The sequence below is a fragment of the Falco peregrinus genome, chromosome 6, assembly GCF_023634155.1.
Source record: "Falco peregrinus isolate bFalPer1 chromosome 6, bFalPer1.pri, whole genome shotgun sequence".
Classification (NCBI taxonomy): domain Eukaryota; kingdom Metazoa; phylum Chordata; class Aves; order Falconiformes; family Falconidae; genus Falco; species Falco peregrinus.
The window spans coordinates 35,308,475-35,333,357 of record NC_073726.1 but is presented as its reverse complement, the minus strand read 5'-3'; positions in this window follow the sequence as shown (position 1 = coordinate 35,333,357).

The following is a 24,883-nucleotide window of genomic DNA, read 5'->3' as shown; positions in this document are numbered from 1 at the left end:
GGGAAAAATGGTAGGGGGTATAACTACAAATTGAGGAGGAAAGCAGCTGAGATGGGTTTCCCTGTTGCCGTCAGTCCACTATTTGGCAGCAGCTCGTTTGTGAAAAAAGCAATCAAGAGTAGTTTATGATGCTAAGACATTTCAGTGACTTGCACTCAGTGAAAATCATTGATGTTTCGGCTTTAGCTGCTTGGAGTTGAAAGCATTTCACTGCCTGAAACCTTGTTTTGTTAAACCTGGCAATGAGAAAAACTGTTCCTTAAGAGTTCCTTAAGTTCCTTGAGAAAATCCTCTGGGTTTGGAAGGGTACGTGTTCATTACCCCTGTGACTAGCAGAAAAACTCCACCTCGACAGAAGGGGTACTTGGTCCCTTCTGATTGCCCTCCTCAAACTCCTTATCACCAGGTGCCATTCAGATTGTAGATTGCCACCATTTAATGTGTATTGTAAAGAAAACAGATTACGAGTCACTATGAAACACTCCGAGAGCCAGGCCATAAATATTTCTATCTACTTGTCTCTTTACCACCCCCAGGATTCCCCTTCCTGCAATACAGCTAATCCCTCAAAATGCAGTTTGGGTTTTGGTTCCCGTGGAGCTGACCCATATGCAAAGGAAATGTTACCTTGGGAACAAGGTTAAGTGATAGGCTTATGGACCGACTCTCTTACTTCCCCTTTATTTTATGATGGAAATGTAAGATGTTGTGAGTGGCTCATCATAACATATGCCAGCAGAAGCATGCCAAAAATAACAATCTGAAGCAGCACACGGTATGTAACGCTTGCATACTTCTCCGAGAGTTAGAAAGATCATTGAAACAACACATGTCAGATGCTATTACTGTCATATTGTTGGGGCCATCTGTTAGAGTGCAAGATCAAGACCTGCTGCTTTTGCTGGAACAGCAGCTCCACAAAGGACTGTGGCAAATTAAACTAAATCCACTCAGGCCTGGGGAGTTCTTCTGAGAGGTTTGCTTGTTTTATTTCAAGATTTCATCAGGGATATTGCTCCAGGGGAAGTCTGGGGAAAAGCTTTTTAATTCTCTTTTGTTTGTTTGTTTGTCGTGAGTTGTTTTTTTTTTTTTTTTTTTTTTTTTTAAGAGACTAAATAGCAAGTACAAAATAAGGACTGAATTCTCAGGATGGGATGTGTACGTTTGCACCTACAAGTGTGCTTCTTGGGAAAACACATCCATAAATAAAGTTCATACAAATGTGCACTTGCAATTTTTTTGCAGCTAATAAACAATAGTTTGATAGCAACCTGAGTTGTATATGACAACTGAATAATGCAGTTGACTACACAGACACAAATTTTCAAAGCACAGCAAAGACTTTTGAAGTTACATATGGAATTTGGATGCCAAATCCTCCTGGTGGTCTTCAAAAATCTCAGCTGGAATACCTGTAAATTTGTTTATTATATATAAGATGGAGTTCTATGTAATTTTGGATCCACAGGGAGTTTTGCTACTGACAGCAGTGGGCTGGATTTCACACATACACTTACTGTATCAATATAGCTATTCACGCACACACATCTATACATATACATATAGATGTGTGTTTTCAATAGTATTAACATAATGGCACAGATTTTATTTCTACTGCATTCATATAGGTTTATGTAATGGGCATATGTTTTACTGACGTGTTCCATAACAGTTTTAAACAATGTCCTTACTGACAGAAGAACACTAAAGAATTAAATGTATTGCTGTGGAAGGTGGGAAGGCTCTGTTATGAAGACAGACGTGTTTCAAATGCCATGAAGTAGGAGTAGTTTTCAAGTGTAGGTAAATGACATCATAGGTCTGGAATATTTTTGCGGAGGTTTTGTTTTGCTGCATGCTGGTGAAAGACTTGGACCCAGCTGCTACCCCTTCTGCACTTTCCAGTTAGTGGGGGAACTTGGACCACAAAAAGCCTCCAAAGCTTTGCTTCAACTGTGATGCAGGAAGAGCTTCTGCTTTGAAATTTCAGGCTGTGCTACAGCATATGGATATTTTTCCTACGGACTCAGGATGCACATGCTCATGGTGAGAGCTTCATTCTGCTCCTGACAAAGCCCAGCACAAGGGGGTACGTACAATAGTAGGAGAGACCTTCCCAGGAGGGGCACAGGAGAGAGCCCCAGAGAGGAGCAGGCTCAAAACTGGTACTGAAATAAGGAGACGGCAGAGCAGGGCTGGAGGAAGATGCATGGGGAAGAGCGAGGACTGCTGGGGATTCACTCCTGGCAGCACCTTGTCGTTCTGCCCACCGGCTGTTATACCCAATGATTGTTCCATGTAAAATCTGTGGATAGCCCTTAGCGCTGGGGTAGAATCCAGGTCTCCATTTCCAAGAGACCATTCTCACTGGAAGGACAGAGACTTGAAGTTTATTAATTGTGCCTTCAGGGTCTGGGGAGGGAGCTTTTGCTTGTGGAGTTCAGACTCTGGGGGGAGGATGGTATCTTTATGCTCACAGCAATTTTATAATCTACCGCTATTCTTTCCTCTGGGTCTCTTGCAGGAAACTGATGTCAGAAAGATGCTCCTGCAGCTGTTGCTGGTGAGGAGTAATGATCCCAACTGCAGCACCCTCTATACACACACCACTGTCTGGGGATACTAACAGTACAAACTGATTATGCAGTGCAAAAGTATCTAACAACCTTCTATTTATTTTCTTTGTGGGAGAAATTCCCCAGGTAGAACTCTGTCACTCTTCCCAACCTTTTTTACACGTTTCAGTATTCAATCAGTCATCAGAAGTGTTTAAAATACATTATTGGAAGCCTTGTTTAATTGAAATGCATGCTGTCCTAACTAGTTTGGAAGAGCCAAGACTGATTTTATGATATATTGGAAAACTCTCAGGTCCTTGGAGGAGGGAAGCAAGGTGTAACTGAAAAGGTGGTGTGGCAGTTTTGGGGCCAGGCAAAGGGCATGTTGTTGAACTACAGGTACTGTGGAGTTATTTGTCACCCTCAGGAAGGGCTAGCCTAAAGAAGAAACTTCCATAATATGAAATAACCTCCCTTTCCCTCCCTCTCTGGGTTTGAGCTCACCGTTATTTGGGGTAGAAACATTCTTCTGGTTTTGAAATTTGTGCTGAGTGACAAGCTCCCAGGACAGGGCATTTCAGCTCAGCGAGACTGATGTTCTTGTCACTTTTACTGCCATTTCCAGCACAAATGGGCAGCAATGCCAATTTCCCAGAGCAGCTGCCTGCACCTGCCATGAAATGGGACTCTGGGAGGATCCACCAGTAGACTGGCTACAGCTGAGGGACCACAGAGGTTCCAGCATCTCCAGCCTGGGGCAGGTGTGCCAGCAGTTGGGACAACTGATCTCAGAGGGCTGTCTTGGATTAAGCAAAACCTTGAGAGGCATTGACTGGCACATTTCGGGCTGCAGAAGGTGGTATTTTTTGACTAATCTTTGTTTTGACAGCATGTTCAAACAATTCTGAAGCTCCTCTCAAGACTTCCCACAATCTCAGTGCTCACGTGTAGAGGAATGAAGGTGGGTTAATTACCATTGGTAATATACAACTGTGGGCTGGCTTCAGGGGCGGTGGGTTGGCTGATGTAGATAAGGTGCAGCTGTGGCTGGTTCTGTTAAGAGATTAGGCAGCCAATGAAGAGGGAGCAGCCAAGGAAGAGAGAAGCAAGAGATGAGAGAGTGTGTTCTGGATGAGGTGAGATGAGGCAAAGGCAGCAGAGGGACTGTATGAAGAGTACGCTGGTATGAGATGGTAAAAGACCTTATTGCAGCTGGCTAGTTTGGAGAGTGCTGTGACACTCACGTTCCCTCTTTGCTGCCACTTCAGATAGGCTCTCGAATTTCTTTTAATATCCAGCCTGCATTTGACCAGAAGAGTTCTCAAAAAAAGGTCCACTTCTAAGGTCACGGAGAAGGAGCACTCAATTCTTTAATGATCTGACCAGCACTGAGGCAATTCCTGTATATTTCATAGTAAGTGGTAATAGAAAACTTTCATAAAGAAAACCCTAAACCATCCCAAACTGTGCTTTCTGTGTATGAATTCAAACACAAAACTGCCTGCCTGCGGTATGCAGGAGTTCAAGCCTGAGATGTATCAGTGTGAGTGCTGTGTCCAGTCTCAGTCATAATGACACGGAAAGAGACTATTGCTAGTCCCACTGCCAGGCACTAAGTAATTCCTTGCTGGAAGAGGTTCGCTCTGTCCCAGCAGGGAAAGAGGCATCTCTGCTGTAGGGGCTACCCAATTACGTGGGTTTTTCAGGAAATGCTGTAAAAGCATTTTCCTTTGTGGACCTGTGCTGGAGCTACATACCCCCAGTGATACAATGTTTTTGTTCTGCATGGCGCTTTGTGGTGTTTAATAATGTGGGAGGTTTCCAAAATCTGGTGGTTGAAAGATTGTGTAGTGTAGAGCGTGGCAGAAGGATGTTCTGTCTGTTTATTTGTTTACTGTGTAGAAGAGGGCAGTATTCAACTAAACCAAAGCCAAAATGTGTTTTTTCAATATTGAGGGAATATAGACTTCCTTTACACTTGGAATACTCTTTAATGAAGACAAACCTTGAACTAATAGTATATATGGGGGAAGCTGGGAGTGCAGCTATTTATCCTAAGGGAATTGTGAATTAATATGTGTTCCTCTCTTTTCCTTCTGTTGGTAGCAAAAAGTATAACCGTACTCTGTCTTCAGTCCATGTGGTTAAATATCCTGGACTGGTTCCCTCTTGGTACATAGCAGAAGTAGGGAGGAGTATATTTAGAAAAGGAAATAGTTTGTCATGAATTAGAGTGTTTTGATCAAAACAAGACCCCTGAAATGCAATAGATTCAATATACATGATTTCAAATACATAGTCTAGCAATTCTGCGCTGCTTTTGCTGCACCCTATGGTTTCTGGATTGAGAGGCAGAAAAAATACAGTCTGCCTTACCGAGCCACGGTGTTGTAAGAAATTAAGAGTGCCAAATATCCTGTCTCTGCTAATGACTGGCAGTGGGTCCTCAGGGACAGAGTAAGAGAAACTGGGCAAACCCACGAGGGAGCCTTACCAGCACCCAGAGCTGGTGGCCCAGCTTGAGGGGATCTGCCTCCATGGTGGGGACCACCCTTCCTCCCCAGAGAGTTGCTTTGGTGATGCACACCTCCCTTTCGGATCCGCTGTCCCTCACCAACCCCCCTTTCCTCCTCTGCTGATGTGGAGACCCTACCCAGGAGATTTTCATGCCTTTGGAAACATGCTGCTGTGCTTCCCCCTTGAAGGGCAGCACTGATGGAGGAGGCAGAGACTGAGCCCCTTTTTGGCCTGAATTCTACCTGGTTTCATTCAGAAGAGGCTGGCATCTTCTGCTGTGCCAAACACCTGTTCCAAGAAAGCTCACAGTCACAGAGCCACTTAATAGACTTCCCACATCGCTGAGGGAAAGCCATTTATTTATTCATGTTACCTGCTTTTTCCTCTGGGGCAGTTGTCCAAAGGCTGAAGTATGATCAAGAAAAGCTAGAGGAATACTGACTGTTCTCATTTTGCAAATTGTCAAATGAACCCATTTCCCATCATCGCTGGTAATGTCTTTCATTATGCCTTTAATGAAATAGTATTGACATTTTTATGGTCTAATAAGATAGTAAAAAAAAGGATACCCTGCAAAAGCAGTTTTCAGGAGCTGAAATGTTTTAATAATGGTTTCGTAAATGATTTTGGGGTTTTTTTAGTCATAAACTTTGGCAAAAGGAACTGTGGATAATTCAAAACTGCTAATGAAATGGTCTCTGGACTGTGCCATTTAAATCCTCTAAGTTGTATTTTTTGCTGCTTCTCCTTTAAATTTGATGCTTTTCATTTTTACCATCTATGGGGAACCGGTTACAGTGTGTTGTATCTTCTTCCCACACAGCCCATTTATCTGGTATGATATTTTCCCACTCTCTTATCACTGGAAAAACAGCACTTTGACATACCAATTTATGATCTATACTTTAAAATGCCCACCTGATCCAGTTTTATTATGTCCTCAGTTGTTGAATTCAGAATGAGGTAAAGTAGAGACTTTAGCATCTGTTTTGAAATTGTTAGGGATTAGCCAGAAAATTTTGTAATAATTCTGATGCACGTCTATCAAATTTTGTGGGGCAGTGATGAGAACTTCCAGACAGACTGTCACGTCTGGTGGATCTGGATTTGGACTGTTCCTAAACCTGGGGTCCAATCTGTTAATTGTACTCATTTGCTTGCGTACAGTTCTGGTTTTAGTAGTAGATGAGGTGTAATCTTTTTTCATATTTTTTTTTCTTTTGTAAACTCATAAAATGAGCCTGACTGAGAGCTATATGTTTTCACTTCACTTATGAGAGTCAGCCAATTGCTGTATCCAGCTCAATTAACATCTGAATTTGCTTTCATGAAAAAAGGCTATTGGTTCTACCCCAGAGGTCGCAGCAGACTAAGAAAATAAAGGTCATGTTGTAGCTTGAATTCAGAATGTACAGATGTTATATGAAGATAAAATCTGAAACCCAGAAGGGAAAGAAAGACATATTTGCAGCTATACTATGTATATGTAAATGGTAACAGATGATTTACTGCTGGAAGAGTGTGGTATCCTTTTTTCTTTTAACAAAACAATGTCATAAAAATAGGCAAATAAGAAAAAACCAAAATGGACCAGTGAATAACAACACATACTCAATCACTCTTAAATATGAGACTGGGGGAATATATGCCAGTATATGGCCAGTAAATATATAGACCCTTAGTGGCAAATCTGGTTTCTCAGAACATTAGTTCCTATATCACAGATGAAAATAAGGGTATAAACATCAAAAATAAAGGATCGAAACAATACATATACCCATGAGATCTCTGTATAATCCAAATCAGTTGTCTGCAAGAGAGTTAAAAAATACTTTATGTATTCAGGGGATACAGCTTTCCATCAGATAAATAACATAGGTATATCTATAATGTATCAGTGCTGGTCTCGTATTTACTTTCTTTGGGGTTTACTCTGATTTGATTTCATAGTAGCCGTGATTTTCCCTTTGAAGTTCACCATCCTTAACTCAGATGTAGGGACAAGGCAGAACTCTTGGCACAATTTTTGCCCATGTTGTAATTTCATCCTGTTTCACATTTTCAGTCTCCTTCTCTGCCTGCTGTGACTTCTGGCTTGAGCTTGGGCTGAGTAACTGTGGAGTTCACTGTGTTTGAGACATGGTGAGTGCAAAGCTAATACATCATTTCACCCTCCACGGGGTGGGGAGGGACATGTCAACAAGGAGTACAAGGAGTTTGGCCCAGTTTTTCAGCCAAGTTGTCCGTGATAGCTTTCAAAGTTTTATGAAGGAGTTGTCTTTTAAAGCTGTTTGTGGCTCTTACAGACGTATTTGTCTATCTGCCTGTCTGTATGTATTACCAGCTAACTTCAGGAGCGTGGCTGCTATGGCTTATGTACTTAGATAAGTGCCATGTTTAGATATGGGCAGCTTTTAATTTCATTTGGTCTTCTGAGGAGCAGTGCCTCTGTGCGCTGATGCGGATGGAGAGCTAGGTCACCTGCAGCCTTGCTGTGCTTTAACTGCTGTGGACAGACAAGCAGCACGTACAGTTTTACCTAAGAATTAAGGCTGCCCAAGTACACTTCTTGACAAAACCACAAACCCTGAAGTGCAAAAAATCCTAAATGGGGGCAGCATTCAGGGCTCCCGCCAGAGGCACCAAACATTAGCCAAGTGCTGCTGCAGCTCGGTTATACCATCACGCCAATGACCTTCAGTGCAGCAATACTGTCACTGTGTGTAGTCAAGGAAGAAAAATGATGTTCCAGTGCACGGATTTAAAACTTACAGTATTTGATGAGGCGCTGATGCATTGAATCTGAAAATCATAAATTTTACCATAAAAGAAGAAAAACAAATCAAGCTGATAATTTCTGCCTATCCTACATTACCTAAACCTCACACTTCTAATATGTTTTATTAAAATATATTATGGTTTTTAGAGTGATGGATGATTCACTGTTAACTGAAACCACATACAAACTTATTCTGAAATCTACCCATTCCCTGCTTCTTCTTTATATTCATAATGTACACAGCACTTAAGTGACTGTAGTCTCCAGATGTCAGCGCGGGATGTTCTGTTCAGTCTCACAAAGAGGGAACTGAAGCTCAGACGGAATAAGTTAAGTTCCCTAAAGTCATGTGATGCTTGCAATAGGAAAAAGAGCAGCACTGAACTTCTCTGGTAGATCATTAAATGCGAGACTGTCCTGCCATGGCTTTGTCAGAATAGGCTAGCAACCAGTCAGGGCAGAATGTGAGAGTGTCTGTGTTTTAGCGTGTGCATGTTTGGGAAGACTGGTTTATGACACGATAATCCAATGCATTTATGGAAACTATTAATGTTTTTCATAGGATCATAAGGGCATTGGAGCAGGCTTACAGTCCTGTGTCCTGTCTTCTGTGCCTCAAAAGCAGGTGAAGCAAATCTGCAGCAAACAGGTGTAGAACTTGGCTCTCACATGATATCTCATCCGATTCTCAAATAGAGATCTGCATGACCTTAAAAACAACAGTCTTACATACTCACAGAAGAATATGTTTTGAACTGTGATATATGCTTAGCCTCTATTACAGGTTGAGGTGCTAGATTTCTCCGGTCTTTATTTTAATAAAATGTCTATTGGTTCTTGTGACACAGAAATAGATAAAATATAAACCAGAACACAAATATAATTTAGCAGCGTGGATCAGAAGCCCATACAAACCTGAAGCCAGTAAGTCAGTTGTCATCTCTAAAAGGTCTGGAATTGATTTGTTTGTCTGAATGGTATGAATAGTCTTAGAGCAATTCTAAGGATGATTTTAAATGATAGATTCATAAACTAACAGACTGTGTAATGTATGTGCACAAAAATTTAATCAGCATGTAGTGTATTTCTTACTAATTTTCAAAGGCTGCTCTATGTCCTTCTCAGAAAACACAGAGGTTTAAACGTAGCTGTAGCCAAAATTTTAGTGCAAACTTAGAACTTATCTATTCTTATGTCTACTGAATTCTATATTGTTTATTACTTTGTCTAAATAATGACCTGATAGTACTCCTGGTCCATTTTAGCAGTGAGATTAATGATGTCTTGTGTAACTGATGTCTTAAGTGTGTCCCAGGCTACATCAAAGGACAGTACACTTTTCATTTAATGTGGAACTTCAGTAATAACACTCCCCAGGTTTTCATAGGGTTGGTCATCACGCTGGAGAAAAAGGTGATTTTTTTCTTGCGTACTATTTACTTTTAAAAGTTGATAATACACAAGAAAATGAAGATCTTTTTTCTTGCATAGAAGTAAATAACAACCATTTGATGAATCTTTGCAGCATGTGTAGTAATTAAATTTCACTCTTCAGTCAGTTTATTTAAAATAAAAATCTTGCGTGGTTCCTTACCAGTGATTCCTATCTAGCTCTGGCTTTTGTAAGGGTACCAGGAAGTTACCAATGGGGGCTTGTTTGTTCTCTTGATCCATACAGGAGGAACTGTACTGCAACACAATTTAGGAAAGAAAGGTAACAGTGCAAGGAAGCCCAATTTGAATCCATGCCTGGCTGTATAAATGTCACCTTGATTCTTCATTATCCACCAGAGAAGGTAAAATGTCTGTGTTTGTTAAATATTTGGCCTCGGTCTTACAATTGCCATTCTGGATCTGCAGCCGTGACATTGCAGCTCTCTGTGAAGCTGAATTCAGAACAACCTCACTCTGGCTCCGAAGGCAAATGAAGGGCTTGGGTCAACTGATGGCAATATTTGGAACAAGAATTTAACTGGTTGCCTGAGGGTAAAGGGTTTTGTATTTGCTTTATCGATCCCCTGAGCCTCCCAGGCTGGGCCACATCTCATGGTGAATACTAAACTTTGCTATGGATCTGGACTGATCTAGTTAATGGAGCTAGACCTCACCACCTCTGACCTTTCCCGGTCCTCCTTGTCAGACTGGACTGGGCATTCTCCTCCAACCTGCACCCGGGGTTGCCTTCGCTGAAACCCATGAGCCAATGCTTATTGCATAGCTCCTTTTGCAGGATCCCTGCATTAAGGCCCTCATCTTACATTTACAGCCCTAACATTACAAGTGTGAATTTTCAAATAAAACCCAAAGATTTTCTTTCCCTGTAGACATAGTACACTGTGGCATCTGTAAATACTTTCTGCTCTCCCCTGTGAGTCCAGAATAATGCTGTAGCATGTACAGGTAGATTCAGGGCAGGAATCACCAAAAGTTCCTACTCAGATTAGGAGCTCTTTCCTTTTTTGTTGTTGTCGTAGTGGAACCTGTAGTTTCTTCTAGAGAAATGTCCACTCCTCACGGCTCCTCTGAAAAATCTCCCAGAGATTTCCTATGTGATAAGTTGTCTCTAAAATATCTTGACGAGTAAAGTTGGTAGAGTATTTCAGATATGTTCCTGCAGAGAGTGTAGTACTGTTCCAGGGAGGGGGTTGCCTGGATCTGCTGTCTAATACCTCTTTTATCTGTGGTAGAACTTAGTATAGCTACGACAGGATGAAAAAATGGCTCTCAGTCACCTACCAGTGGAAATTTCTCTTCACAGCATCACTTTAAAAAGAAAGCAGCTCCCCTAAAATGTTAAATTGACATTCCAGCTGAGAAAAATAACAGTAACTTTCAAAAGAGAATTTGATTTTTATACTCTTCTGGTTTAATAGCCAGCAGCCTTAGGTATCAGCAAATATATCCTGAATACATAATCAGCCTATGCTGAAACCAGCACAACTTTCATGTATCTCTTGTAAATACAGCTCCTAAGAAGGATATTTGCACTACAGCAATACACAAAAATCACTGCACAAACTGACAAAGTGCTCTGAAATCCTTTAAAAGTTAGTGCCATCAAGTAAACGTCATTTTCCAGTTTTGTAATGTCATGTGGATAAATACCTCATTTACCAACTGGGAGGGGACCACAAAGCTCTGTTATTGTAAAAGTTTCATTTTCTATTTCTTGGGATTGGAAAATAAAATACAGATTTGTCCTAGCCTTGTGGCAGAATTGACAAATCATTAATTCCATTGATTCTCATGGCAGTGAAATTTATCAAACGGAAGTCCATTTGTATTAGCAAAAAAGTTTATATGCCATGGCATGGAAAGCCCTCTTCTCTTGCTTTTATATTTTAACCTTTTGGGTTTTTAAGCACTGTTATATACCTTGTAAAGAACCTAGAGTGGTAGATTATGAAGCCTCCTTATTGTCATTCCCCATTGAACTCAATGTGCTTTATGTCAAAACTGCAAATACACCAACTGCTGCAGAACGAAGAACGTTTGCCAGTCTTCAGATGGATTTGGGAGGAGCAAAGGGCTGCATACAGCAGGCTAACCCACTGCACCTCTTCCCCCCCGCCTGCAAGCCTCACTGATGCAAAGGCTTTTGCAGGGTGTCAGACAGGGACCAAATATCCTTTTCTCTTGATTTCAAAAAGAAAACACTCTGTTTCTAGCTTGGGTGGGCTTTCCCCACCCCAGCAGGTTTTTGACCCTGGCTGATGTAGATCAACACAGCTGCAGCTGGAGCAGTGGTGGTTTACACCACTGGCAATGCTGGTGGTGAGTGCTCTGCTGCTGTGGGAAAGTGCTGTGCTTCCATGGGAGCTCAGCCTCTAAACTCCACAGAGGCACATGAGAAGAGGGGGTTAAGGGAGATCCTGATTAAAGTTCCATTTACTGATGCTCTTCACCAAATTATATCCAAGTGCTGCTTTACTAATTAATGACTGCTCATGAAATGCCATGTGTCAGCAATAAATCACTTACTTTTGTTGCACTTCAGTAGTATATGGCTAATGAGCAAGGACAACTCATATAATTAAAGCCTAAAATAGCCCTGTCGGTAGGACACAATCAAGTCTTTATATCTTGCTGTAGTGGCTGGACCAGACCATATCACTTTCCTGTCTTTGCCTTTGCTAGTTTTACAAGAAAAAAGATAGAGGGTTCAAAAAAATTTGGGTCACTAAACACTTTTTCAAGGGTAGTAGTACTAGGAATTGAATTACATTTCAAAAAACCTAAAATCCTGCCAGTTACCCATATCTGGACTAACCTTAAAATCAGACTGTCTTAATTATTGCTTTTAATGGGCCTCATAAAGATCAAAACTAATTAAAAAATAAATAAAAGGGAGAAACAGCCTGGATGAAACTGGGCAGTTTAGTGCAACATTACAGCAAAATCAGGAGTTTGGTGCTCCACAGCTGCACGTAGCTAGGAAAACTGAGAAACAGTCAAGCCCTCTGTGAATATATGTAGACAGCTGTTCATACTTCAAGCAACATCTTGAAAAATCTGCAACTGAACCAGTAAATAGCATTTCTCCTGCTTGACCTGGTCAGTGCTAGCACAACTGAATATTTGGTCCATCTGTGCACACTACATCCCTTTCCCCACAGTGTTATACATTGTAGCCTGAACCACTGATTTCCTCTAGAAAACCACTAGTTTTCCTCACAGGAGAAAAAAAATAATAAATATCCTATTTCTGAGAGAGTAAGTAGCTACTGTTAGCCAAAGTACACCATGTTGGTAGTCACATGCACAAATGACATAAGGCAAACTGTTTCACAGATTCAGCAGTAGGAAAACTGAATCCCATCTCCTCTTCCAAGGGATAAATCTGTCTCTTGTGGATCAGCTTATTCTGATGAGCATCAGGAAGGAAAGGGAGTGATCTATGTAGTCTATATTGAAAAGATAAAAAAGAAAAGTATTATGGAAGGCATGGGCAGAAGAATGGACTTTTTATTTTAGTATTTTGGGTACAAAATATTTTAATCTTTAGGAGTTTAAGTTTGTTATGAAAAACAGTTTTATGAAAATATGACAACACCCCTCCCCACAATAGCCCCTGACATCTTCCTCCCACTCCCTTTTACACACACCTATGTGGAAATTCAAGTTTTTGTGAAGGAACAAAAAGCTTGACCAACAGTCATGAGTGCTCCTGCTAGAAAAGAGCAATAAAGGTGAACATCCGTTTTCCTTGGAACAGGTTCTGAATACTTTCTCAGTGTGAGCAGACCCAATCTTGCTGCTCAGCAGTAAGAACAACAGCAGCTCTCCTATTATTGCTAGCACGACAAATCAACGTTTGTCCTCGGTATTGTCTGTAGCAAGCACTGGGTAGACCCTTTGTATTGGCCTCATACAGAGGTTTAAAAAAACATCCCATGAAATGAGGATCTTTTCTGAAATGACTTCTACAAATTCTCAGAAAGCTTTGCGAGTGCCTGACAAAAGCCCTCACTCTGGTGCATAAAGGGCAGTAGGATTGCCAGCTGTGTGTTTTCACAGTCTTGTTTAGGAAAAACACTCCACTCAGGTTGAGTGGGGAAGACCTGAATCTCCTTATTCTTGAAAACACTGCAGCCCTCCCCACCTGGTCTCGCTTGAATGTTAAGCAATGAAGATGGATGTGCTGTCTGGATCTTATCACCTTCATGGTCCCCCTGTGATCTCCAGTGACGCCCTGACACCAGGGAGTTCCCCAATGATAAATTGGGAAACAATTCCTCTTGTTGACATCTGCTTTTCCACGTTTGTTCAGTGATTTGGATGCTGTTTGTTTGCATCGACAGAATTGTGGATGGTTATCCCTCCATCTGAGCGGTGAGATTGTGAGAGAAGACCTTGGATGGAATTAATTTAGATATTTTTGGTCTCTTGACGTCCATTTTGGGTAAGTCAAGGCTCTCTATAACTGCAGAGTGGAGGCAGGGATGACAGTATGAGACTGTCAGAGCATCTGCAAAATGGGCACTTCATGTTTTTAAAAAACATGCACTGTTGTGGAACAGAAGTGTAATATATGCCATTAACATTAGTGTCATTGAGCAGCCTCTAAATTGCAGATTGGTGGGAAAAAATTGATATGAAAATGTAAACAAGAGAAAATGAAAACTGTAATAAGCTCTCTGCATAAGAAGGGTAATCTACAATTAAATATAAAGGCTAAATTGAAACAATGTGAAAGATGAGATATATTTCCTATTTTAAAGCTAAGACTGATGCTCTGTCTCTAACCCCCAAAGCTGTGACAAAAACTTAATGGTGTGAAGCAGAGACACCATGTCAGACTTCACTCTGCATTCCTGGCTCTGGATGATTTATCACTTGCAGCCATTCTGTTTGCTATTAATTCAGTACAAAAGTTATTTTAGTAAGTTGGTTTGGCTGTGCTGCATCCACTTTTGAGCTTAGTTGAAAGTGAAAACAAAGGCCTTTATTGCAGCTGCTGTAAATTCAGGTTCCAAGTGCATTTCTTTGCATTTGCACACTCATAAAATGAAAAAAGGCAGCCTCAATTCTCTGCTGTAGGTGATCCAACATTTGTTATAACATTTGTTATAAATGTGGTTATAAAAACTGATTACTTCTTAGCAAATATCCTGCATGTATTATAACATAGCCATGAGGATGATGTGATCTGGATGGTATTGCCAGATAATTCTGCGTTTTATTTTTCCCCTGACAGTGGACATATGGGCTTCGGTTTATGCTTTGGAGGGCAATGAACTATTGACCACCAAATGATGGGAGAGCGACGTTTGATGCTGAGAAGGCCCTGCTGAAAGTGCCCTCTGGGAGACACTGCTCAGCAGCACAGGTATTTCTTGGAACTGGAGCTGACTACCAGCCAGGCTTCTGTCTGTAGCTCTGACTGCTTTGGAAATGTCAGTAATGTCAGCCAAAATGGGAGGCTCATGAGAGGGGAAGACAGAGCATCTTGCTCAGCTACAGCAATAACAAATTTGTGGCTGAATGTGAGCTACTGCTACCTACTAGCACAGCTTTCCGTGTTGAGCGGAAAATGCACCCCTTTACACAGCTTTCCTGGTGACGCATCCCTACTCCTCTGGGAACTCAGATAAACACATACCTATGGCAAGGAGCTGTTTTTTTCCCAGCTCTGTTGAAAATGATTTCCTGTTCCTCCTGTTGCATCAGAGGAGTGCTGGTCACCTTCTGTTTCATTCCTGTTTTTCCTTCTGCCCACAGAGTATTAAAGCATTCCCCCATTTTCTTTTTCTTAATGGGAGGTGGGAAGAATGAAAGATAAACTCCAATAAAGGCAGTCCCAGAGTGTCTGGGTAATTGTATGTCTTGCTATTCAAACTACGTTAGAATACAAAATACAAAGCGATGACTGATGTGGCTTTTTGTTCTCCAATCAGCTGATTATAAGGTAAATGCTTCCTTCTTTCTTGTACAATGATGATAAATTGAAGACAAGGTGTGTTTGGGTGATGCAGGGGACCAGACACTCTTGAAATGCAGGATGCGGAAGAGGATTTTGTCCTCCTGGGTGTCTGAAAGTCCCACCGAGCGCTCCTGTCAGAGAATCCCTGTGCGAGTGGGAGAAGTGCAGCGTGGATGAGCTGAGAAAGGACAGCAGGGGCACAAGAGATGGTGGGAGTTAGATACCATGAGCGGCTTCCAGTCCTTTCGTCTGGGTTGCAATCATACACCTTATATCTGTTTATGCCTCCAAGGATCTCCAGAGTTCTGCTGCAACCCTGCACCAGTGTAGCGATGCTGCGCAAAGGAGAAATCCAGCTTTCACTCAGAGTAGAGATTTAAGCGTTCCCCTCTAATTCCATGCCGAACAGCTGTTCGGCAGTTACTTGTGTTGAACTTCTGAGGGGCCAGCCTGCAGCAAACGCTCAAGGTGCTTTAACTAAACACTCTGATCCTGAAGTCATCTCTAAAATTTCAGTAATCCAGACAATCCTTCAACTCCCAGTTCAGCTCATTAAGAAGTGTGGGTCCCCGAGAGCAGCAAACACAGCACAGGATACCTGGTAGGTAGTGCTGTCTTTCCTATGCTGATTCGAACAGCTCTCCAAAAAAGAGGTTCAACTATAGTTTGCCTTGGGAGAGGCTTTCTTCTGAGCTGGCTGAACCCTCCCAAGCCCCATTTACAGACCAGTGCCTACCAGGGTTTGATGTTTGCTGGAGGAGGTCCAGTCCAGGGGCAAGTCACCGGCTCCAGCTCCTGCTGGAGGGGCCAAGTGGCACACAGGCAATGATTGCAAAGAAGCACCTGGGGACTTCAGAAAGACAACACTCCACCCAGAGAGGTCATTTTAATGCCTAACAGTTTCCCAGAGCCAGAATTGCTTGCTTTTCTGAAAGTAAGAATTTTAGCTGGTTGAAATGAGGATACGTGATGAGAGAAATTTAGTCTTGAAGGAATATTCTTATCAATATTTTAATATGACTTTTTGCACTGAAGTATCTCACTGCGCCCCATGAGAACCATCGTTAGACATTTTGAAACACTTTCCATTCAATTCAGAAATTAACAGAGTGGTTTTAATGTTCAAATAAATGCAGTATGAATACAGGGATACAAGACAATTATTTTGTTCACAAATCAAGAAGAAAACAAGCAAGAGCGTATCTGAAGATTACAAAGACAATGTCAAAGAAAATAAAAAGATAAAAGAATGACTGCAGCTATCATTCCCTTGAATATAATGAAATGTGTTTTATGACACTTGGCTGTAATCACAATTAGCAATACTCAGGGCTGTTTGCTTGGCTGTGTGATCAGATCTGAATGTGTGTGTATGAGAGAGCAACAGTGGCTGTACAAATTAATTTTCTTGTGAAAAGCTGATTGCTCCACCTGTTATAGTCTGTCTACATCCTATATTCCCATCAAGTGTCGCCAATTAGTTCACAGAATGTAATTGAGGAATGAAAATAGAAGAGCAAAGTGCCTGATTTATAGGCTGAATTGGTTATGCCCAGTGATTTTTTTTTTTAATGCTGGTTTAAATATTCTGTTATTAAATTGATTAAATAATTAAATGCTGCTATAAACGTGTCAGATGGTATTGCACATCAATTTTCTACCGCTGAGCGGGACTGTCATTTACTTACTGAAGTAAAGTTGGTTCTACTGTTGAACAAAAATTCTAAAGAACACCAGGGAAAGAAGGAAGGGATAAAAATGCCCTCTGTAAACACGTTAGTGAAAAGCAGCACGGGCAGCTCATGCTGTTTGCATGTACCTTATTCATGTTAAATATAAAAGGTTTCTTTGCTGGATTGAGCAGAGCTGAAAGAATAACTGATTCCAAATGGAAAAGATTATTTCAATGATACCTTGTTTTCTTTAAAAATAGTTTTGTGACAATACAATCACCAGACCACAAGCTGCACTCCTTGTATTTAGTTGTAGAACTGTATATTTGAGGAAGCACGAAAAGTTAAGACTGTAAGAAATCCCAAGATCAAAACAAAGCCACTTGCTGCAAATCATGATGTTAGTAAAACAGATGAAGTAAAAAATATTTTTTTGGAAAATATATAAGCTGATAAAAGCCAGGTGGACCTGCAGGAAATTAGTACAGCAAACTGTTATAAATACTGTCAGCTGTAGCCAGAGAGAAGGAGATCCAGCTGCTGTGTGTTGCTCTGCACTCAGAGCTAAGGCACTGCAGGAGCTGTGCTCCCTTTGCAGCATCGTAGCTGAGCTCCCTTTCCTCATATCTGATGGCACCTGAACTCCTGCTACCTAGTTTCTATCTTTCAGTTCAGTCCTGCATTTTTTGTTTACCCTGAACTTGCTTGGAGTCTATTTAAGATCTACTAATGGCTGTAGTCTGATTTAATAATCTCTTGTAAGGTCACAGTCATTGCCTGCATTTGCAAATATTTCAAGAGGAAAAATCTGTAGGTGCCTTTCTGATGGTTTTCTGATTTTGATGTGTTATTTGGCCCACTGACTATTCTCCACCATTGTGCACAGAAGAGGATGCAGTTTGTGTGCCATGCAAAGATAGGGTAAAAGAAGTGTGGGAATCCATGAAACCCAAGAATTTCCTTCTGCAGTGGCCTTATTGCATGGCTCAACTGTCACACCCCATCTTGTGCCTTGTTTCTGGCCAAACACACCTTACAATATCCAGAGTGTCTCTATTTGCCCTTCAGAAATACCTGGGGCTTTTTCTGGGTTGTGGACAACATCCCAGATGGATTTTGTTTAGTGAATAAGTAACAGTTATGTGCTTTGGATTGATTGCTACTTCATGCCCAAGCCCCTGCAGTGAAATCAGTGGATTTTGGGCTGCAGAGCAAAAGGAGGCACTACTTCCAGCAGTAACACAGCACCGCTCTGCAGAGGAATCATTCATTTGCACTGTCGGCACAGTACCTAAATATTAATCTGTGTATAAAAATGTTTAAAGACATTTGAAGCAGTTATATTCATTGATACGCTGTTGTCAGGTATATAGCTGGCTTGTCAAAGAGGTTGGCTCCTTCACTGACGCAGGACCCCTCTCATGAGCAGCAAATGTATTTGCATGGAAAGAGATACCATGGTCAATACATTTTTCAAAATGAGTTGAGAGTTTTTGTTGCTGTGCTTTGCTATGATTTTAGTTTTTGTATACCTTTAATTTTTAAGAGCATTCTGGATGCAGTGTATGTATTTTGCCCCTAAGACTTTACTTACTCTTTTTTTTTCTTAATGTATTCCATTAATTTAAAAGAAAATCAAGACAGAGGCTAAAGATATATTCCCTGTATTTGGCAAACAGCAATTTCCATGCACAAGTTTGCCTTATAGCAAATGAAAGACTCTCGTTTTAAACATTCTAGGAGTCCCAATCTACATCAGTCCTCTGCCACAGTGCCCACTTGCATTTCCTCATCCTTTTTCTTGTTCACTGGGTATTTTTGGGACTTAACTGTTTAGTGATTTATAACTTGCATGTGAAGGCAGACATTCCTGCTACTGCAGCGGCAGCCAGAAGCCTGGATACTTCCCTACTCACTGTCATTTTGCAGGTGCAAAGCAGAGGGCTTTTTGCAACTGGTCATTAATCATGAACTGTCGGACTCAGATATAAAGATTGGACACTGCTTAATGCACTTCAGGTTCCCTTTTCAAACCAGTTCTGACTGAGGGAGACTGCACAGTCACTATTCTCTGAATATATATCATAGTGGATTGCATTAAAGTCCCTTTTTAAAAAAACTTGCTGGCAAAGAGATTCATTAAGAACTTACGTTCCAATGTGCCACAAGAAACTTGGGAATTTGACTCACTGGTCTGAAAGTATGTACTCCAGCTGAAAGCATGATAAAGGAGGTAAAATTGGCATTGCGATTTTGAGGCTAAAGTTCCTCCAGATTTATTTAGGAGAACAAGTTAAATAATACTGCGAACAAAAGCAGAAAGCTTATAAAAGGATCAGGATAAATACTGAAAAATAAAATTATTTTTCAGCAGCAAAGGCACTGGAGAAGGCCTATAGATCTCGGTGACAAGTCAGCAATGATCACTACAAAAGATATACTTGGAATGGACACCTCCACAATTCAAGTGACTGGCTTTACTCCAGGTCTGTATTTCTAAGTCTTAAAAATGTGTCTAAATAGCTCCAATGGTTTGCAGGGTTTGGTTTTTTTTTTTTTTTTTTGTTTTGTTTTTTGTTTTGGTTTTTTTTTTTGGTATAAATTGCTGTAACTAAGAACAGATGATTAGAACCTGGAAGGCAACATTTGTCACTAAACTTGTTTGCTTATATTTGCAGTTCTTGAAGAAGTATCAAGTGAGGAAGGTTTCAAGTTGAAACAAATCTGCAGTGTTGTTAGAAGACGTGAGAGAGTAGCTCCTTTGAGATGCTCTCTTTCTGTCTTGTAAATATACTTCGTCAATTTTATGTAGTGCATGGAGAGCCAGACATAAGTGTCTGTACATCTCAGTTCATTCGGCACTGTTCAATCTGAGGATTGTACTTTGGTGTACATTTTATTAAGTGCAAAACTGAGAAACAGAGAAAGCTTCTAAGCCCCATGTCAGTGAACCACACACTAAAACCCCAATTATAGAACTATAATAAATATATATGCACTTAGTACATATTGTAAAGTGTGCACATGCATGGAATAATAAAAGACTTAACACTGAAGCACTTTCTGCTTTGCAGATTACTTTAGGCTACCATGGCCCACCTGCTTTGGAAGCAAGATTATTTTCTTTTGCTAAAAGTGTATATTTTAAGATTTTTATGTGCATGAAGAAGCAAGCACTTACTTGTATCTGTCAAGGAGATGTACATGACATAATGTATCCAGAGTCAATATATTCATGTGGTGTATAATTGTCACTTTTTAGCAAGTGGAACCTCGTCCCTTTCTATGGACAAAAACTGAGGCTTTTTTTGTACTGTTTACTAGGCTTACCCTGATTCTTATTCTGTCAAAATAAACCCTGACATATAAACTCTATTCCTCTGCAGAAAATAAAAGCTCTACAACGGTTTTTTTTTTTTTTTTTTTCTTTTTTTGTGAATGGAAATAAAGAAGGTTGAGAGATAAATCTGGGGGCTATAATTATACAAATGTATAAATGAAACTGTCAAATAATTCCTTTGAAGACACTTTTTAGCATGTATTTCAGAAAAGGAGCAATTTGTGTGATGCCAACCATCATTAATTGGAATTTCTGTGCCTTTGCTTTAATAAATTTGCTTCAGTTACTTGATCTTTTAAACTCTCCCATTAAGTGCTCTGCGCTTGCTAAGGGAATGGCATGCAGCAAGCGGTCTGTGGGTCTGTGTTGAATTCTGCTTAACTGCTACGTCCATGGATGAAAAGATAAGAGGTGCTCATCCACTTACAGCACAAATTACGTGACCTCCTTTCTGTGGAGAAGTAGGTGGAGAAAGAAGGCTGGAAAGGGTGACTTAGACATCTATTTCTGTAGGGCTTTGTCATGCCATTCTGTGAATAACCTGATCTCATTCACCCAAGGAACTGAGCATATGAGTGATTCCCATATGGCTAAACAAGGATTTTAAGGTAAGAATGTGCTTTTGAGTGCAGGATCAAGCCAGTGAACATACACTAAGTGCACGGTAAGCAGTGGCTTGGAAGTAGCTGACAAAAGAATAAAAAACTACATCAGGGTATGTATCGCTAGTAGGAATCTTTCAACTGGATAAGGTCACATAAGGTTTTCTGGGGAAATACTCCAGCCCCTTGCCATCACAGGCCAGGATGTATTTCCATCATGTGGACAGATTGGTGGTCATTTCCCCATGTGACAGATGTGGCAGGAAGGTTCCTGAACCTCAGCCATGGACTCTCCTTGCATAAGTGTTGTGTTTCCACCCAGATGAGAGGACACCAAGAAGTCCTGGTGCAGCATGCAGCTGGCACCTGTCAGCCAGCCTCTGTGTTTTGATTATATGGTGAAGGTGCTTCCTTCTGGCTATATGAAGACATGATGTGGGGCTACAGGGAAAGAGGGCAGCAGGGCTGGCAAGACAATTCAGTATCCCAAGAGAAGGGACAGGATCAGGTCTTGGGCCAGATTCAGTTGTTGCAGCGGACAGACCATTCATAGGGACTGAAGGTTGCTACCTCCAATGCACAGCGAGGTACCTGTCAGTGGTGGTTTGCCTTTTCAGGGATATTGCGCTAATACTTTAATGCACAAACAAAGATTGAGCATGTATACTATGATTCTTCCTCATTTTTCTCAGTATTATTTCAGCTATTATGCTGATACTGTGATAAACATAGTATAAAACCATCACACATGGAGAACGTTAGTTTGCATGTCTTCCAGATTTCTAACAACATGGTAGTACACAGGGGCTGGTAAGTGGGTATAAGTGGGTATAAGTAGGCACAACCAAATCTAATCATTAATGACATCAAGAACATCCTACAGATCACACCTTTAGGCAGGTACAGGCTACAGCCAAAACCCGATGTGTGCAGAAAAAGGTGTCTAAATATGGTGATAAACAAGGATCACCCACCCCCGCAAAAACCTTATCTCTGCTTAACTGCACCTTTGCTCGGCTGGCCTGTCCCAGCCTGATCACCCAGAGGGGCCTGTCTGACACCCAGGCCAAGTAGGGAGGCAGTAGCCTCCCAGGTGGCAGCATCATTGACCTTTTAGATGTCAGCCTAGTTCCCCAGGCGTGCTGTTGCCTGCAGAAACCACATCTGAGCTGCTGGCACACCCAAGCCTGTGCCCATCATCACAGCTTCTTTCTGTGGGTATCCGTACAGTGAGGTCTTGGTGCATAATTGTTACCAAAAAAAGAGGCAAAGAAAAATGGTAGCAAGGGCCTTAGTGGGGCCTTAGGAGTTGCTTCAGCTATAAATTGAAGCTATCTCCATGGATAACTTGAAGGAGTCAGTTCACAATGGGTAGCAGGTCTTTTGCTATGATTAGTAATTAAACACCTAGAGAATATGATCTCTTCCACAAACACGTAATGCATGTACAATTATAAACTAGGTATGAATCATATAATTGTATGCCACCTTTTTAAATGCAGCAACAGATAAAACTACTATTAAGCACCATTTTTGATACTATTTCTTTGAAAGCCACAACTACTGTTGCAATTCTGTGCCCAGTTAGGAAACAGTGCCTACCATCCACAGTAATGCGTGTCAGAGGGATGCAAGAGAAGGATTAGTGTTTTATACCAACTTGATTCAGCAAGTGAACTCGAGTTACCTAAATAACATGAAATCCTAGGGTAGCTCATATGCTTTAAGCTAGGATGTCCAAATACCTTGCCGGGCTGATAGGCTTAGGCTTAGGCTTAGAGGATTCCTACAGGAATCTGAAATAATTTCTGTTCCATATAGTCACTGCTGATGTGAATTAGTTATATCTTTATTTTGCACTGAAAAGTAGTGGAGTTTCAGCTTTAGATTTTTGCTCTGCATGTTAGACAGAAGATGGCTTAAAAGGCACCAGGGGATCTTCCTGAGATAGGGAAATATCTCAAGAACAACCACTGGTTGATGGAGGCTTCTGGTGTGCAGAAGAAGTGGCAAATGGGCTCCCTGAAGAGAAAAAATTTACACCTCTATCAACAGCTTGTCAAAATTAGGTAGATTAAGAATTTATTTTCTTCAGCTGGATTTTCACACTTAAATCCATTCTCTTTGATTATCTATTAATTTATAAGCAAATAATCTTCCCCGTAAGTCCTTTTCCTTTCCATAATCTTCCTTTCTGGCTTCTCAGAAAATAACAATAATAAATTCATAGCATTTGAACTCTCCTGTGCCAAATTAGGATACTTGTGTTTTAGGTACAGAATTAACTGGGAGAATATAAATTACTTACCAGCAGTGGACATGACTGGTAAAGAGTCAGGTGCCACACTGCAACTTTTTAAGTATCTGGTTCCCAGTAAGTAAAATGCTTAACTCTCCCATGCACTGTGCCCCAGAGTGGTAACAGAAAACCCTCTCCACCGAAGTGGAAAATCAAGCAGAGATACTCACAGGAAGCTGTTTAGGGTTACTCAAGAGGAACCCATTCATAGCTGCCTTTTCAACAACAGTCTGGAGCTCCAGCGCTGAACCCAAGGTACCACCTTTCTCAGCCTAAATTTCTCTCTCTTGGATAGCCCCTGACACCCATTTGATCAAACAAATCAGCTTTCTCTTTCCTTGAAATCTGGAATTAATGAGAGAGATTTGTGCAAAACAGAAACAGTCCCAGGAGCAGGAGTAAAACTAGTATCCTTGTTTCTCTGCTGAAGGTCCTGAGCACAGGGCTATAGCCCTGGTGAGGCTGCCCCATCACCAAGACCTCTGCAACTACCATGCCCTGCTGTTCTTCCCAGTGGCTCTGAGACACACCTGCATGGGAAAAGCAGTGGAACAGCCACTGATAGGAACAGTTATTCTCCTCCTTTTTGGGTGAGAGTAACCCAGTTTCACTCTTTGTGAATCTTCCTGCAAAAATGTTGGTTTGGACTCTTGCAGCAGTTGTGAACTCAAGTCCCTTCTGGGTGACAAGGTCCTAAAAAGGTAAGGATTAGGAGAAGGAGGATAACAAGTGGCTTTTTATCTTTATGTCAGAAAGGAATGGCAGGATAAGCACTGTTTGACATTCTATTAAGTGAGCACTGGAGGGTGCCCTGTGTACTTGGCTCCTTCTCTGTGCTGAAATAACTTCAGTGGGAATTCTGTGGTCACAGCTGTCAGGGACAGTCTTATTCACCTACCCTTGCACACCTCTGCACTTTAACACTTCCTTTTTCTTCCTTTAAACAAATAGAGAACAGTATTTCAAAGGTTTCTTTCTGGCTGTATTTATCTACTTTACCTTTTACATCATTTGCATCATTTGAGGCTGTTTGTAGGAAATATACTCGCAGCACTTGGGAATTGAAGCATGGAAGGAAAGAAAATTACATGTTTATCTTTATTTGATTTCTTAATTTGAGAAGCAGGGATAAGTTAATTAATTGACAAAGAGGTTTTAGATTTATCCTATTAGCAGTCAGGGCTGGGACTGCTGAGCAGTTAAGTATTTTCGACATGTCCAGAACCTGAGAAGATTGGTTTTTGTTACATACTGTTTTTTCTCACTTCAGGCTAAGGTACTTTTATATTGTTTTAATATTTTTGCTAAGTAGTGAGAATGCTAATAGTAGCTAACAGGAAAGGATCTCTGCTTCCAATAGTTTATACTGAATCATTATTTTGCTGGGAGACTAACAAGATGATTTTATACTACAAATACATAGCTCTGATTCCATACCTTCTCAACAGCTGATAGTGCTGAGATTCAGAGGTCTTGCTAGATTCTGGTAAGAGACAGCTAAAGATGAACTGGTAAGAATTTGTAGTAGCATTGCAGAATGCTGTTAATGCCAATAACTAATAATTAACTTTTTATCACTTTTGTGATAATTATTTAGATATCTAATCGATAAGCTGAGTCCATTGTGCTAAGTGCTGTAACTGAAAATTGTGGTCTAAATATCTAAAGCAGGCAGATAAGACATTTATACTT